At 41.8% G+C, this 15,332-nt stretch overlaps 1 protein-coding gene across 2 annotated transcripts in view; it reads right to left on the bottom strand.

Moving 5' to 3' along the window:
* Positions 1-14,908, bottom strand: part of OSMR (oncostatin M receptor) — an 87,068-nt gene extending 72,160 nt beyond the window's left edge. Inside the window, exon 1 of one of the 2 annotated variants that reach the window (XM_030814004.1) lies at positions 14,646-14,908. The gene's annotated coding sequence lies outside the window, so the exon portion shown is untranslated. The remainder of the gene's footprint in view (positions 1-14,645) is intronic. The other variant, XM_012501691.2, reaches the window with a different exon arrangement.
* Between the last annotated feature and the right edge of the window lie 424 nt (positions 14,909-15,332).

The raw sequence follows: 15,332 nt of genomic DNA, 5'->3' as shown, positions 1-15,332 counted from the left end.
CTAACAAATTGGAAAACAGAGGAAATGGATAAATTCCTGGACACACACAATCTACCAAGATTGAACCAGAAGTAAATAGAAAACCTGAACAGACCAATGAGAAGTAGTGAGATAGAATCAGTAATAAAAGTCTCCCAATAAAGAAAAGTCCAGGACCAGATGGCTTTACTGCTTAATTCTACCAAACTTACACTAAGAAGAACTAACACCAATTCTCAAAGTATTAAAAAAAAAATTAAAGAAGAGGGAATTCTCTCTAACTAATTCTACAAGGCTCGTATTACCCTGACACCAAAGCCAGACAAGGACACACAAAAAAAGAAAAATACAGGCCAATATCCCTGATGAACATGGACGCAAAAATCCTCAATAACATACTAGGCAAATAGAATCCAACAACACATCAAAAAGATAATACACCATGATCAAGTGGGATTTATCCCAGGGATGCAGGGATGATTCAACCTATGCAAATCAATAAATGTGATACATTACATCAAAAAAATGAAGGACAAAACCCATAGGATCATCTCAATAGATGCAGAAAAGGCATTTGATAAAATTCAACATTCCTTCATGATAAAAACTCTCAACAAACTAGACATAGAAGAAATGACCCTTGGCCGGGCGCGGTGGCTCAAGCCTGTAATCCTAGCACTTTGGGAGGCCAAGGCGGGCGGATCACGAGGCCAGGAGATTGAGACCATCCTGGCTAACACAGTGAAACCCCGTCTCTACTAAAAATACAAAAAAAAAATTAGCCGGCCTTGTTGGCGGGCACCTGTAGTCCCAGCTACTCGGGAGGCTGAGGCAGGAGAATGGCGTGAACCTGGGAGGCAGAGCTTGCAGTAAGCCGAGATCGTGCCACTGCACTCTAGCCTGGGAGACAGAGCAAGATTCCATCTCAAAAAAAAAAAAAAAAAAAGAAATGACCCTTAACATAATAAAGGCCACATATGACAAACCCACAGCTAACATCATATTGAATGGCGAAAAGCAAAATATATTCTCTCAGAACTGGAATGAGAAAATGATGCCCGATTTTACAACTCATATTCAACATAGTACTGGAAGTCTTAGCTAAAGCAAACAGGCAAGAGAAAAATAAAAGGAATCCAAATTGAGAAAGAAAAAGTGTCTCCATTTGCAGATGTCACGATCTTATATATACGAAAACCTAGACTCCACAAAAAAATTCTTAGAACTGATAAATGAATTCAGTAAAGTTGTAGAATACAAAATCAACATAGAAAAACTGGTAGTGTTTCTATATACTAAGAACAAACTGATTGAAAAAGATATCAAGAAAGCAATCCCATTTACAATAACTACACCAAAAAACCTAAAAATAAATTGAACCATGAAGGTGAAAGATGTTGAAGGAAAACTACAAAACACTAATGAAAGAAACTGGAGAAAACACAAACAAATCCATTCGCATAAATTGGAAGAAATAATATTGTTAAAATGACCATATCACCCAAAGCAATCTACAGATTCAATGCAATCCCTATCAAAACATCAATGACATTTTTCATAGACATAGGAAAAACAATTCTAAAATTCATATGAAACCACAAAAGATCTCAAATAGCCAAAGCAATCCTAAGCAAAAAGAACAAAGCTGAGACCTCACAACACCTGCCTTCAAAATATACTACAAAACTACAGTAACCCAAATAGCATGATATTGGTATAAAAACAGACACATAGACCAATTTATAAGATTAGAGAACCCAGAAATAAATTCACATTTTTACAGCCAAATGATTTTCAACCAAGGTTCCAAGAACATACATTGGGGAAAGGACACACTCTTCGAAAAATGGTGCTGGGAAAACTGGACAGCAATGCAGTAGAATGAAACTAGATCCCTATTTCTCATCATAGACAAAAATAAACTCCAAATGGATTATACACTTAAACATAATACCTAAACTATAAAAATACTAGAAAAAAACTAGCAGAAACACTTCTGAACATTGGTCAAGGCAACAATTTTATCACTAAGACTTCAAAAGCACAGGAAACAAAAACAAACTTAGATAAATAGAACTATACTAAACTAGAAAGTTTCTCCACAGCAAAGGAAACAATCAACGGAGTGAAGAGAAAACCTGCAGAATGAGAGCAAATATTCGCAAACCATTCATCTCACTAGGAACTAATATCCAGAATATGCAAGGAACTCAACTCAACAATAACAACAAAAATCCCATTAAAAAGTGGACAAATGTTCCAAATAGACTTTTATCAAAAGAAGACATACAAATGGCCCACAGGTATAGGGCAAAAATGCCCAACATCAATAATCATCAAGGAAATGCAAATCAAAACCACAGTGAGATGTCATCTTACCCCAGTTAGAATGGCTAGTATCAAAAAGACAAAAATAACAAATGCTGGCAATGATGCAGAGAAAAGGGAACTCATACACTATTGCTGGGAATGTAAATTAGAATAGCCATTATAGAAAACAGTATGCAGGTCTCTCAAAAAACTAAAAGTAGAGCTACCATACAATCTAGCAATCCCACTACTAGGTATTTATTCAAAGGAAAAGAAATAAGTATATAAAAGGGATCCCTGCACCCCCATGTTTGTTGCAGCACTATTCACAATAGCAAAGATATGGAATTAACCTGTGTTGTTCACTGGACGAGTGATACAGAAAATGTGGTATATATACACAGTGGAATACAATTCAGCTGTAAAAAGAAATGAAATCCTGTCATTTGCAGCAACATGGACAGAACTCAAGGTCATTATGTTAAGTGAAATAAGCCAGGCACAGAAAGAAAAATATCACATATTCTCACTCATATGTGGGAGCTAAAAAAAAAAAAAGTGGATCTCATGGAAATAGAAGATAGAATGATGGTTACCTGAGGCTGAAAAGGGTTAGGAAGGGGGCAGTCAACAGGCACAAACATGCAGTTAGATTGGAGGAACAAGGGCTAGTGTCCTATAGCACCACAGGGTGATTATAGCTAACAACAACTTATTGTGTATTTCAAAATTGCTAGAGGAAAAAATTTCTCCAACACAAGGAAATGATAAATGTTTCAGGTGATAGATATCCTAAAGACCCTGATTTAATTACTACGCATTTTATGCATGTACCAAAATATCACATATACCCCCTAAATTATGTACAATTATTATATATACAATTTTTTAAAAGATAGCTAGAAGAGGCTGGGCATGGTGGCTCACGCCTGTAATCCCAGCATTTTGGGAGGCTGAGGTGGGAGGATCACCTGAGGTCAGGAGTTCGAGACCAGCCTGGCCAACATGGTAAAACCCCATCTCTACTAAAAACACAAAAATTAGCCAGGCATGGTGGCACGCCTCCATAGCCCCAGCTACTCAGGAGGCTGAAGCAGGAGAATTGCTTGAACCTAGGAGGTGGCGGTTACAGTAAGCTGAGATGGCGCCATTGCACTCCAGCCTGGGCGACAGAGCAAGACTCCATCTCAAGAAAAAAATAAAAAGATAGCTAGAAGAGAGAGTTTTAAATGTTATCAGAAAGAAATGATAAATGTTTAAAGTTTTGAACATGCTAATTACTTTGATCATTATACAATGTACACATACACTGAAACATCACACCTGTACCCCATAATTATGTACAATTATTATGTGTCAATTTTAAATAAAACTTCAAATGAGTTTGTATTACAACTGAATATTAAAGCCAGGGGGAAAACTAATTCTAGAGGAAATAGTTTCTAGTCATAACCAAGGGGAAGTCAAAGGAAAATCCTCCAAAATGACACTCACTTTGAAATTTAAAATATCCCTTATATTCTATGGGCTTAGTATCTCATCCTCTTCACATTCATATCATCTGAGGAATGTAAGGTGTTCACCATTGAAAGGAAATCTCATCTCATAAATTTAAAAGCAGATGATTCAGAGAATGATGTGCATGTTGCCAAATGTTTTTTAAAAAGGACTACTTAAAATGTTTCTAAAATTTTGATGTTTTCCTAGAATATCGAGTATTTTACATGTCACAAAAAATTAAGGTTATAGGGCAGAAAAACTTATGACTAAAAATTAGAAGCCACTTGCCATTTAAGGGTAAGCAGAAATTAGAGGATAAAAGCTGTCAAGCAACACAATGGAAAGACATGAGTATTTACAAAAGATGTATTTCTATGGTTTGGGTACCACAGAAGAGTCTTTGAGAATCATCAGGATAGTCTTGTCTAGGCCAGGCATGATGGCTCATGCTTATAATCCCAGCATTTTGGGAGGCCAAGGCTGGAGGATCACTTGAGGCCAAGAGTTCCAGACCAGACTGGGCAACAGAGCAAGATCCATCTCTACAAATAAAAATTAAGATTACCTGGGCATGGTGGCACGTGCCCATAGTCCCAGTTTCAAGGGAGGCTGAGTCAGGTGGATGCCTTGTATCGGAGTTCAAGGGTGCAGTGAGCCATGATCACACCACTACATTCCAGCCTGGGTGTCAGAGCCTGTCTCTAAAACCAAAAACAAAAGATCACAAGATAGTCTTGTCTGGAATTCCTGCCCTTTATACTGTCTGTCACATGTGTCAGGCTATGAATCCTAGAAGGTTAGCTTCTGGGCTCAGATTCCCTGTTTTTTCTGTCATCAGCTCACACATGTTGGGCGGGGCAAGCGGGACACAGTAGTCACTGCCTACACATGAGCAAAGTGATTATTATTTCCAGCAGTGGGACTGGACAAGGCCACCCCCCGTGTTTCAGGCCCCAGGTCACCTGAGGACCACAGACAGAGGGAAGATGAGTCCTAGCTACTGTCCAAAAACCTTCTGCTAAAATCAATAAAGTATATCAAAACGTGTAGAACAGGAATCAACACCTGGAAGAACATTCCAGAGACACTGTGGGGCCTCTTTGGTAAATGCCACAGGAACAGGCTTCCTCACGGCTGACGCAGTGTGAAAAACACAGACACCAATGATTCCAAGTTAGCTGCTTCCAAGACCCAAGAAGTCCCCAGCTCTATACCTTGTAAATAAATTCTCCTCAAATTATCCTATTCCAAGTGTGCCAACTGTTTCCTGATGGAAGGGACACTGACTAACCCAATGAAAAGCCCAGAGGTGAGGGAGAAAACTCTGCAAAGACCCTGAGGTTGTGGGCTGCTTGGAGTATTTAGGGAACGAGGAGGGGCCAGGTGTGGCTAGAGAGGAGTGAGCAAGCAAGCTGGTGAGAGCCAGAGAAGACATCTAGAGGGCACGCAGACAGGCAGAACAGAGCAGGCAAAACATGGGAAGAAACTGGGCTTCTGCTCTGAGCCAGATGTAACTGTGGCTTTTAAGCAGAGGAGTAACGCGGTCTGGTTTACATTGAACAGAAGCCTGCAAGGATGAGAGATTGAAGGGACGACAGTGAAGTGAGGGACAACAGGTGGGGGGGGCAGTGTGGCGGTGGCAGTGGGGGTTGCGGGGGTTAGTGCAATGGTCCACGCAAGAATGATGAAGATTTCAGAGCAGGTGACAGCCACGGAAGCAGTGAGCAGTGGTGGAATTTGGGAGTGATTTAAAAGATCTGACAGGACAGGGGTGGTGACAAAGTGACATATCATGGATGGCTACAACAGTTTTGACCAGAGCCCCTCGAAGAATGGAATTACCATTTATGGAGAAGCAGAGGAGTGTAGGAGGAACAGACCTGGTGGTCTGTATCAAGAGTTCAATTTGCCACATGTTAAGTTCGAGATGCTTATTTCATCTCCAAGAAAAGATGTCAGGCAGCTAGCCGGATATACAGTTTGAAGGTCTGGGAGTGGTCCTGGCTAGGCATATACATTCAGGCATCGTCAGTGCTTACACATAGTACTTAAACCCATGGGACGAGACCATCACCAAACCGGAAGTACAGACAGAAAAGCTAGGAGGTCAGTGCACGAAGCTCTGTGCTGCTCCACACCCCCTACTGTGGCCCCTCCTGCAGATCAAGTGAAAATCCAAGATTGGGCCAGGCTTTCCTAGCTTGCCTCAAGGCTGAGGGCTGTGTCGTGGGGGTGAGCAATCTGCACAGCCCCTGCAGCCCCGACACAGTCTCACTGCTGCTCTGGCCAGGACAACCCTGATGGTGTCTCCTCTGCAGCTCTGCTTCTGGCACAAGAAAGGCAGCCAGCTCTCTCATCCACCCGGCCGGCTTTCTCTCCTGACAACTGTCAGTGAGGAGCATTGCTACTTCCAACTTCCAGTGAGAAAAGGAAGTCAGGGAAGTGTGAAGCAGCAGTATTTAGAAAGGGAAAAAATACTTCCTGCTTCATCCCCACTACTTGGTCCTTTCCCCACATCTGTTCTTCATTTCTCTCTCTTTTTCAGGTCTCCATCATTCCCAACTAGACTATGAGCCACTTGCAGGCAGGCCTGGATCTTATTCCCTATTGTCTGTCAGTCCCAGAACACAGTTGCTACTCAGTAAGTATTTGGTAAATTAATAAAAATGGGTACGTACTAATTTTCTTACATTCTCTCTTCCTTGCTTTCAATCTTATTTTAATGAAAATAGATACCTGTTCGGACCTTTCTACTTTTACTATTGTCAAATATTGCCTAATTTATAAATCTTGCATTGACTTTCCTTCTCTGCAGAGCAAAAGAAGGAAAGAAAAATCACCCATTGATTTTGTAGAACTTCTTAATCAAATCTTGTCTCTTTGCAAAATCTCATTCTCAGTAAAGATGCTTATGAAAATCCCTCAGAAAAAGATCACATGCATAATAAAACACAACTTTTTAAATGGATTTTAGTCTGCCCTTTCTCACCACACTTCTTGTTCTGTCATTACTGAAATATTCCTGGGAAGTTTCCTCACTACAAATAATGCCCATGAGAAGCAGCGTGATGAGAGTCATTCATGTCCCAAGAACGTGGGCGTGTTGCCAAACTCTTCAAAACTGGCTGGATGACCTGATGATGTCTTATGCAAATACCATTTTCAAGGATGAAGCCCCTTCTTGGAGGTCTCGCGCCTGGGTGTATGCATTTATGAAAGAGTCCTGTGCAGCAGTACAAAGAGTTGAATGCTACTTCTTGCGGGTTCTCCGTGATTCTCAGGCTCGGTTATCTTTTTTTTTTTTAAGAGTACTGCCAGTTATATATTTGAGAGCCCCTTTGAAGAGGCCTCTGCCTTACAGCATAGGGTTGATTACTTACAAATGTTCACTCCAATTCCCTTCCTCCTCAAGGCTCCACAATCAGAAGCTACAGCCATGGGAAGCTTTGAGCATTTCTCCTTTCACGTCCGTCCCCCACACCCCACCTCTTGAACCTGTCCACTGGATAATGGTTAAGTGTTTCCACCAGTGTTATAAGGTAAATCCTGATTTATAAAATTGAATTAGCTCATGAATAACTGATTTTTTAAAAAAGCAACATTCGGTTCAAGATTTCTGGAATTTGTGACATCAGCTAGGATTAAAGCTGAGTCTCTAAAAGGTAAATGAAGCCAAATAAAAAAATGAAAAATGGAATCCAAGGGTGTTCTGAATCCAAAAAATATGTACATATGCTAAAGGTGATATTTTAAATCAGTTTTGAGAAAACATAAATCATTCCCCAAAATGGTACTGAAAAATAGCATGCAGACTTGTGGGAAAAGGAAGCTGTAATATTAAGTACCACGGACTCTGACATAAAATGCTTAGGGTCAAATTCCTACCCTGGTACTTAAAAACCATATGGCCAATCACAAGTGATTTAACCCCTCTAGGTTTCAATGTCCTTTTCTGTAGAAGGAGAAGAATAAAATAACCTACCTTATAGCATTGGCATGAGGATCAAATGGGCTTATGAGAACCTACATACAGCAAACCCAGTTCATGTTAATTTTATCATTATGGTTATTGCCTCACTTCCTTCAGCAAAATAAATTCCAGATGAACAAAGGTATCAATGCAAGAAATAAAACCATTAAAAGTACTAGATTAAATCATAGGTAAATAGTTTTATAATCTGTTAGGCATGATATAAAACTCATAAGCAAAAAAGATAAGGATTGTAGGGGGAGGGTGAAGAATAATAAAGATAGCTATACTGATTAATAAACACTGAAACATTTTAGTGCTTTAAATGAAAACAATAGTTTCAATATGTATCACAAAGAGCTATCCCTCATATACAAAGAGTTCTTAGAAATAAGTAAAAACAGGCATACAACTCTGTAGAAAAACATGAATACATAATTCATGAAAAGAGGGAAATACAAATATCACCCTCCCCCACAAAAAACTTGGCAAGGTCACTAAGAATTAAAGACAATCGTGTGTGTGTGTATGTGTGTATGTCTGTGTATATCTATGTTGTATCCAATTGGTAACGTTTAAAAAGGTCTTAATACCTCACATTGGTACGAGTTTACAGAAATAAGCATTGTGACTCACTAATGATCAAAGCATACAACCTTACAGAGGTCCATTTGACCACATCTACTAAAATTCTATGCGTATTTCTGTTGATCCAGAAATCATTCTATAATCCTATTGCTGAAATTTTGCCCTACAGATGATAGATAGACAGGTAGAGTATTGCACATGTTGTATGCAAATGTGTTTAAAGACTATTATAGCACTGTGTACATGAGGGAAAAAACGAAAATCCAAGAGCCTTTCAAAAAGAACAGAAAAGTAATTATGGTGCATTTCTACAAAGGAACATCATGCAACTGTTAAAAAGAATGAACTAGATCCATGCGCTGACATGGAAAAATATTCTAAAATATTGAGTGAATGTATTAGTTCGTTTTCACACTGCTGATAAAGATATACCAGAGACTGGGCAATTTACAAAAGAAAGAGGTTTAATAGACTCACAGTTCCATGTGGTTGGGGAGGCCTCACAGTCATGGTGGAAGGAGAAAGGCACATTCCACATGGTGGCAGACAAGAGAAGAATGAGAGCCAAGTGAAAGTGGTTTCCCCTTATAAAACCATCAGATCTCGTGAGACTTATTCACTACCATGAGAACAGTATGGGGGAAACTGCCCCCATGATTCAGTTATCTCCTACTGGGTTCCTCCCACAACATGAGGGAATTATGGGAGCTACAATTCAAGATGAGATTTGGGTGGGGACACAGCCAAACCACATCAGTGAATAAATAAGTCAGTTTCAAAACAGTATATACCTAAGAATCTCTGAAAGAGAACTGTGGCAATGTACAGCTGTGCCCCTCAGTGCTCCCTTCAAGACAGCATAGATGACTGACAGCCTTCAGACACTGCCCCTTCAGATCTGCTGAAGATTCACACACCCCAGGCTGCTCCCAGCCAATGGCTGCAGCTGGAAGCAACTCCTTCCCACCTTCCTTCCTCCCCATCTCCTTCCACAGGCATCACACCTGCACTAGGTCTGAAGGCTCTGTGCCTACTGTTACTCCCTTTCCCCTTACAAGTCTTTCCCCCAGTAAATCTCTTGCACATGTGTTTCTGTCTTGCTCTCTTCTTCTTGAGGGATCCAAACCAGCCCCAAAAGACACACCCACTCACTAAGTTATAAATTTAGAGCTGAGATGGAGGGAGGGAGGTGGGCAGAATAAGAGAAATTATAGATAACTCACTTTAAGTTATACAGTTCTGCAACACAAAGCATTCCTTAAAACGTGTATGTGTGTGCATGTTTTAAACATATTAAGCTCAGTCTTGTGCAAGTGGCAATTTCCTTATTTCCACAATTGAAATCATATATCCCAACACAAGTAAACTAGTTGACAGTGTTTGTGTTTCCAATCCAACCCATGGTATTGAACAGACTTGAAAAAAGTTGGCAGTTTTTACATACTGGATCAGCCTGGGAGGATGCTGTGTGTTTCTGTACAGAAAATGTAACCTCTTAGGTTCTGAGAGAGTGTAGATACTTTAATGAACTATTTCCAAATGCAAAAAGTAACCAGTGTCCTGAGTAGAAAAATCATACTACCATCCCCTGCTGACAGACAGGCACACTGAAGTATATATATGAAGTAAACTTGCTCAAAATCCCCCATTAGGGAGACTGAAAGTAGAAAGAGGTGACCAAGAAATAACATGGTGTATGAAAAATTTACTCACAAGAAAGCATAACTTCTGTTGATGCACATCTTCTCAAAAGCTGGCATACACATGAACAATGAAACCTCAATCACTGTTTTCTGAGAATTATTTTGTCTTACATTTTTCCAAGTGTTCTTTATGTCTTACATTTTTCTATTTGCAGAAGCCACTTACAATTGTGCTTTTCTTTAGTTGACATTAAATGTCATATTCGAGCTGCATATATTTTATATGGCTGTCTTCATCCTAAGTCAACAGTTTAAAATAATCCAGATAGTTAATTGCCTTAATGATTCTAGATCTAAGAACAGAGCTAGGTATTCTATTTAGCGATCTCACCAACCCTCTTTCTTTTAAGAAAAATAAAGGAAGGGAGGGAGAGAAGAAGGAGAAAGGAAAACAACTATAACTTAGTTCTTTAGCATGTAATTTTAAAAGAAATCAATTTAAAAATCCTGTCAATCATATTCATTACAAATAGGAAGTACTATCACTAGCAGCATAAATTTAAACAGTTAGTACAAGACTGTGCACCCAAATGTGGACAAAGGACCAGCAGTATTAACATCACATGGTAGCTTGTCAGAAATGCAAAATCTCAGGCCAGACCTTAGACCTCTTGAATCTGCATTTAAATAATATCCTCAGGTGTTTCATATGCATATTGAAGTTTGAGAAACACTACTATATTTAAAATATATGATATATTTTTGTCTCTTAGGATACTACCAATAAATAAAGGAAATTATTTACTGGTTCCTATTACCGGTAGGGCACTCTGCAAAACCATGAGTAGGATATAAATATGAAAAAGATCCCAGCTAGCATGTATTAGATACTAACTCTCTACGACGTGCTTTGCTAAGTGACTTACATGCATTTATTAGTTGAATCCTCACAACAGCGCTAAGAAAAGGATTATATTATCATTCCCATTCACAGAGGAGGAAATTAAGGATAAGAAAGTTGACAAGTAATTTATCCAAACTGACCCAGTTAATCTGATGTGGAGCCAGTATTTGAAATCAGATAAGTCACTAACCAAAGTTCACATGACAGCTTCCTTAAAGCTTGGAGCTCATACCAAAGTGGATATTAAAGCATTAAAAATTGCTAACAATTATAAACTCAATAAAATCTTAATTAAAAGTAGGATTTTATTAAACTTGACAGGCTATTTGTAAAGAGAAAATGTATGTGATTTATTAAAAAGTTGTTTTAAAAAGTACAAATATATACTACAAGATTTTCAAAAACACTATAAAGCTACAGTAGTTAACTCAGAGTAATATTGGTATAGGAAAAGACACAAAAAAAAAGATCAATGAAACAGAATAGAATCCTGACACAGACCCTTTTACAAACAGGAATTTATTTAATGATAAAAACAGAATTTCAAATGAGTTGGAAAAAAGACGAATTATTAAATAAATGCTATTGGATCAGCTGTCTAAAACTTTACAAAAATATTAAGTTACATCGTTACCTTTCACTTCATATCTATCAAGTGGAAAAATGGGCAAACCCTTTGACACAAGAATACCTCTCCTCAGATTCTCTTCCACAGAAATACTCACACTTGAGCAGGAAGATGAATGTGTGATCTGCTCTGAAGCAATGTTGCTAATGCTGAATGTCCATCAATACAGGAAAGGATGGATAAATTACATTCTATTTCTACTTTAGAATAACATGTAGCTGGCTGGGCGCAGTGGCTCACGCCTGTAATCCCAGCACTTTGGGAGGCCAAGGCAGGTGGACTGCTTGAGCCCAGGAGTTCAACACCAGTCTGGGCATCATGCAGAGACCCAATCTTTACAAAAAATACAAAACAAAAAAAGTCAGGTGTGGTGGCATGTGCCTGTAGTTCCAGCTTCTCAGGAGGCTGAGGTGGGAGGATCACTTGAGCCCAGAAGGTCAAGGCTGCAGTGAGCCATGATCATGACACTGCACTTCTGCCTGTGTGACAGAGTGAGACCATCTCACACACACAAAAAAAGAATAACACGTAGCCATTAACAAAAGAGGTACGTAGAGACAATGGAAAGATCTCTAAGATTTGGAAAGTGAAAAAGCAAGCTGCACAATAAGTATAGTAAGATCATTTGCATATTTAAAACATATGTATATGTATGTATTGTGTAAATCTATAGAAAAGAAAAATAAGCCTTAGAATGGTATTATCAAACTTAACCTTCCCTCTTCTGAGTGGGAGTAGGGAGGATGGTGACGGCACGTCTACATTTCACTTCACTTCTATATTGAGTGAGAATGAGTTGTTATTATTTGTATTATTTTTAAAACACAAAAATAGAAGACAACATGGAGTGCACAAATGCAGAGTGACCAGTAGAACTAAAATGAGGAGGGAAGGAAGGCTATGAAGCCACCAACACAGCTGTTGGAAAAGAAATTCTCCCTTCATGTAGCTACAAAGAAGTCTGCTTGGAGGAGGGGGTTTCTCCAGCAAGGCCATGATATTCTATTTGTTTTGGTTTGGGTTTTTTTTCCCCCATTTTACACATTTTCTAAGCAATCAAGAAGAATTTCCTCCCCCAGGCATAGGAGGGCCAAGGCTCACAGTTCCTGTAAGCGAGCAAGCCCACACTCACTAAGATTCTCTTCTATTGCAGCCAACGAACGCCTCAGCCCTTTCCCACAAGGAAAATACACACCTTCTTCTTGTTAAATACAGTACTACTGATTCCTCCTCGAAAACCCTAACAGTTCTCCTGATTCGGTGTTGTCCTCAGGACAAAAGGGTTACAAAAACATGAGAGATCCAGGAACACCTCTGCATGTGTTCTTGGTCTGTTCAGGTTAAAGAAAAGGGTAGAGGGGGAAAGACCCAGTGTTTATGTGTTCTCCCCAATGCGGCTCGGGTCCCTGCGGAAGAAACACCCAAGACCAGCCTTTTTCTCTCAAAGTCACCTTTGATGCAAAAGGCTTAGCCACACCTGCTGGGACAAACGGGAACTGGGACCAAGATATAAGTCACAAGGAGGCAATTTACAGCAGAGAACTAGCTCTTCCCACAATAAAATGTGAGGTGGTGAGCTTCCTGCCACTGGAGGCACTGAACAAATGCTACGGGGAAAACAGTATTTCCTGAAGACTGAATTGGGGGCTGTGGTTGGAGTTTGATGCTTTGAAAGCTCAAGAAATGATTCTCAGACACAGCGGAGTTTGGGAACATCAAGGGCTCTGAGTGCATTTTAAAGCAGCCCAGGAGAGAGACAAAGCAAGACCATAATGAAACACCCCACCCAGTCTTAGAGTTTGAGCTACAGCACAGTGATCATGAGCAGACTCCAAACCCAAATCCTGATACTGCCACCTGCTAGCTGTGTAACCCTAGACAAGTTACAAAACCTCTTTGGGCCTCAGTTTCCTCAATAAAATAGAATAAAAAACTAGTACCCGCCTCACCCGTGAAGCTTAAATGAGCTAGCGTTTGTCAAGTGCTTAGAATAGGGGCTGGTCCACAGTATGAACCATTATTATTAGCTGACAAGGAAACTAAGAGGTGATAAGTAGTTTGACCCATGTTCCAAAGTCAGTTTTAATCTTGGGAATAAGACCCAAAAATTTCTTTCTCCTCCATCAGAATTCCTTCTAGCTCAAACTAAGTATCCTACATTCAATTCTATCTTCTCTGCCTACATAGACCCTCCCATTTACTTCTCTTGAATATCATGTTCCCAAAGTGTTTTCAAGGCAGATATGTTACTAAGCCACTCCATCAGCAGCACCTAGCACTGTGCCTCCCGCAGCAAGGCAGGCAGGATGGATGGACGGATGCAGGCATGCATGGGTGGGTGGATGAAGGGCAGATGAAAAACTATTGAGAAAGGAATCGCGGTGTCAGGGGTAAAGCCCTAGCCTGCGAGAGCCGGGCTCGGATTTCAGCGCCCTCACAGCTAGCTATATGGCCTTGGACAAGTTACTGAACCCCTCCGTGCCTAGGTGGCTGGAGAAGGTAAGCGCCCCGGACGGACACTATTGCAGAGTCGCCCGGGGGTTCTTCTCTCCACCTGTGCCTGAGCTCCTCCCGCTTCTACACTAGGGACCAGGTGGGAGAGATAAACGGATTCCCAGAAAAATGGCTCTCTCAGGTGGGAGTTAAGGGTTACGAGAGGAGAGGTAGGGGAGGCAATGAACTCCCCCACACGATGTATTGGGAGAGAGGCAAGAGGGATTCAAGTGGGAATTTTCACTCAACAAACATTCCCCCATCATTTGAGAAAAAGGCGCTGGGATGGTGAATTTCAAACAGGCTGGGAAATGGGCGACTCGGCACTGTGCGGCCTGTAAGGAATGAATCGTTTAGTTTTTACCCACCAGGTAGGCGGGCCGGGGGCGAGGACCCTCCGAGCGCCGTCCGAGCGCAGGTGGTAGCCCAGCCAAGGCAAACGCTGGGCAGAGGCGGCACCGAGGAGGGGAACCGGCGGCTGCACTCCCAGTCGCGTCCAGCCGGGAAGGGCTGCGAAGTTGTCGGATTCTTTCCCGCGCAGCACCGGGCTCGCCCGTCGGAAAAGCCACTGAGGGCGGCGCAGCGGCAGGGCGCGAGCAGAGCGGGGACGGGCCGGTCGGGGGTACTCACGCCGCGGGCGAAGGGCTCCACGAGCCGGGCCGAGTCCTCGGCGGCGCGTGGGGCGCGGGTGCGGGCGCCGGGGCGGACGTGCAGAGGCGGCTCGGGCCGAGGTTTTGAATCAGCTGCGGGGCAAGCGCGGAGGGGCGGGAGTTACTGGAAAACCGCGGGGGAGGGCAGAGGGGTGAGGTCTTTTGCAATTTCCCGTCTTGCCGCGCACTCTTGGCACTTCTGGGACCCACAGGAATTCCCTCCCTTCGGTCCCGGGGGGAGGCGGCCGCGATCCTGAGAGAGGCGCAGCCTCACAACCCGGACTTTGCGGGCGGGCGGGCACTGGTGAGAAGAGGAAGTGGGAGAGGCCTGGGAAGGAAACGTGGAAACCGAAAACTCGGCGGCCGAGGCTCCGTGCCCCGCGCGCTGAGCTGCTCCTGTCCCGGCCAAGGACGCCTGGGCCAGCCGGGGGAACCAGAGGGAGGCCGAGTGACCGATGAGGCCTGGGGCTGTGTATCCCACAGGGGCACTTGTCATCCCAACCCAGAGGCCAAACCCGTGAGATCCCCGGCCAAAAATCTTCAGGCAAGAGAAGTCCTTTAACTAAATTTTGGCCGTATTTCCATTTGGCGTCCAGAGCAATGAAAACGTGTTTGAACCAAATCAAAGGGTGCCCATTTTCCCCCTACCCGTGTCCTATCCAGAAAC

This window comes from Nomascus leucogenys, chromosome 6 (assembly GCF_006542625.1).
Source record: "Nomascus leucogenys isolate Asia chromosome 6, Asia_NLE_v1, whole genome shotgun sequence".
NCBI classification, from domain to species: Eukaryota; Metazoa; Chordata; class Mammalia; order Primates; family Hylobatidae; genus Nomascus; species Nomascus leucogenys.
Note: the sequence above shows the minus strand (reverse complement) of the source record. Positions and strands in the feature narration are given on the sequence as shown.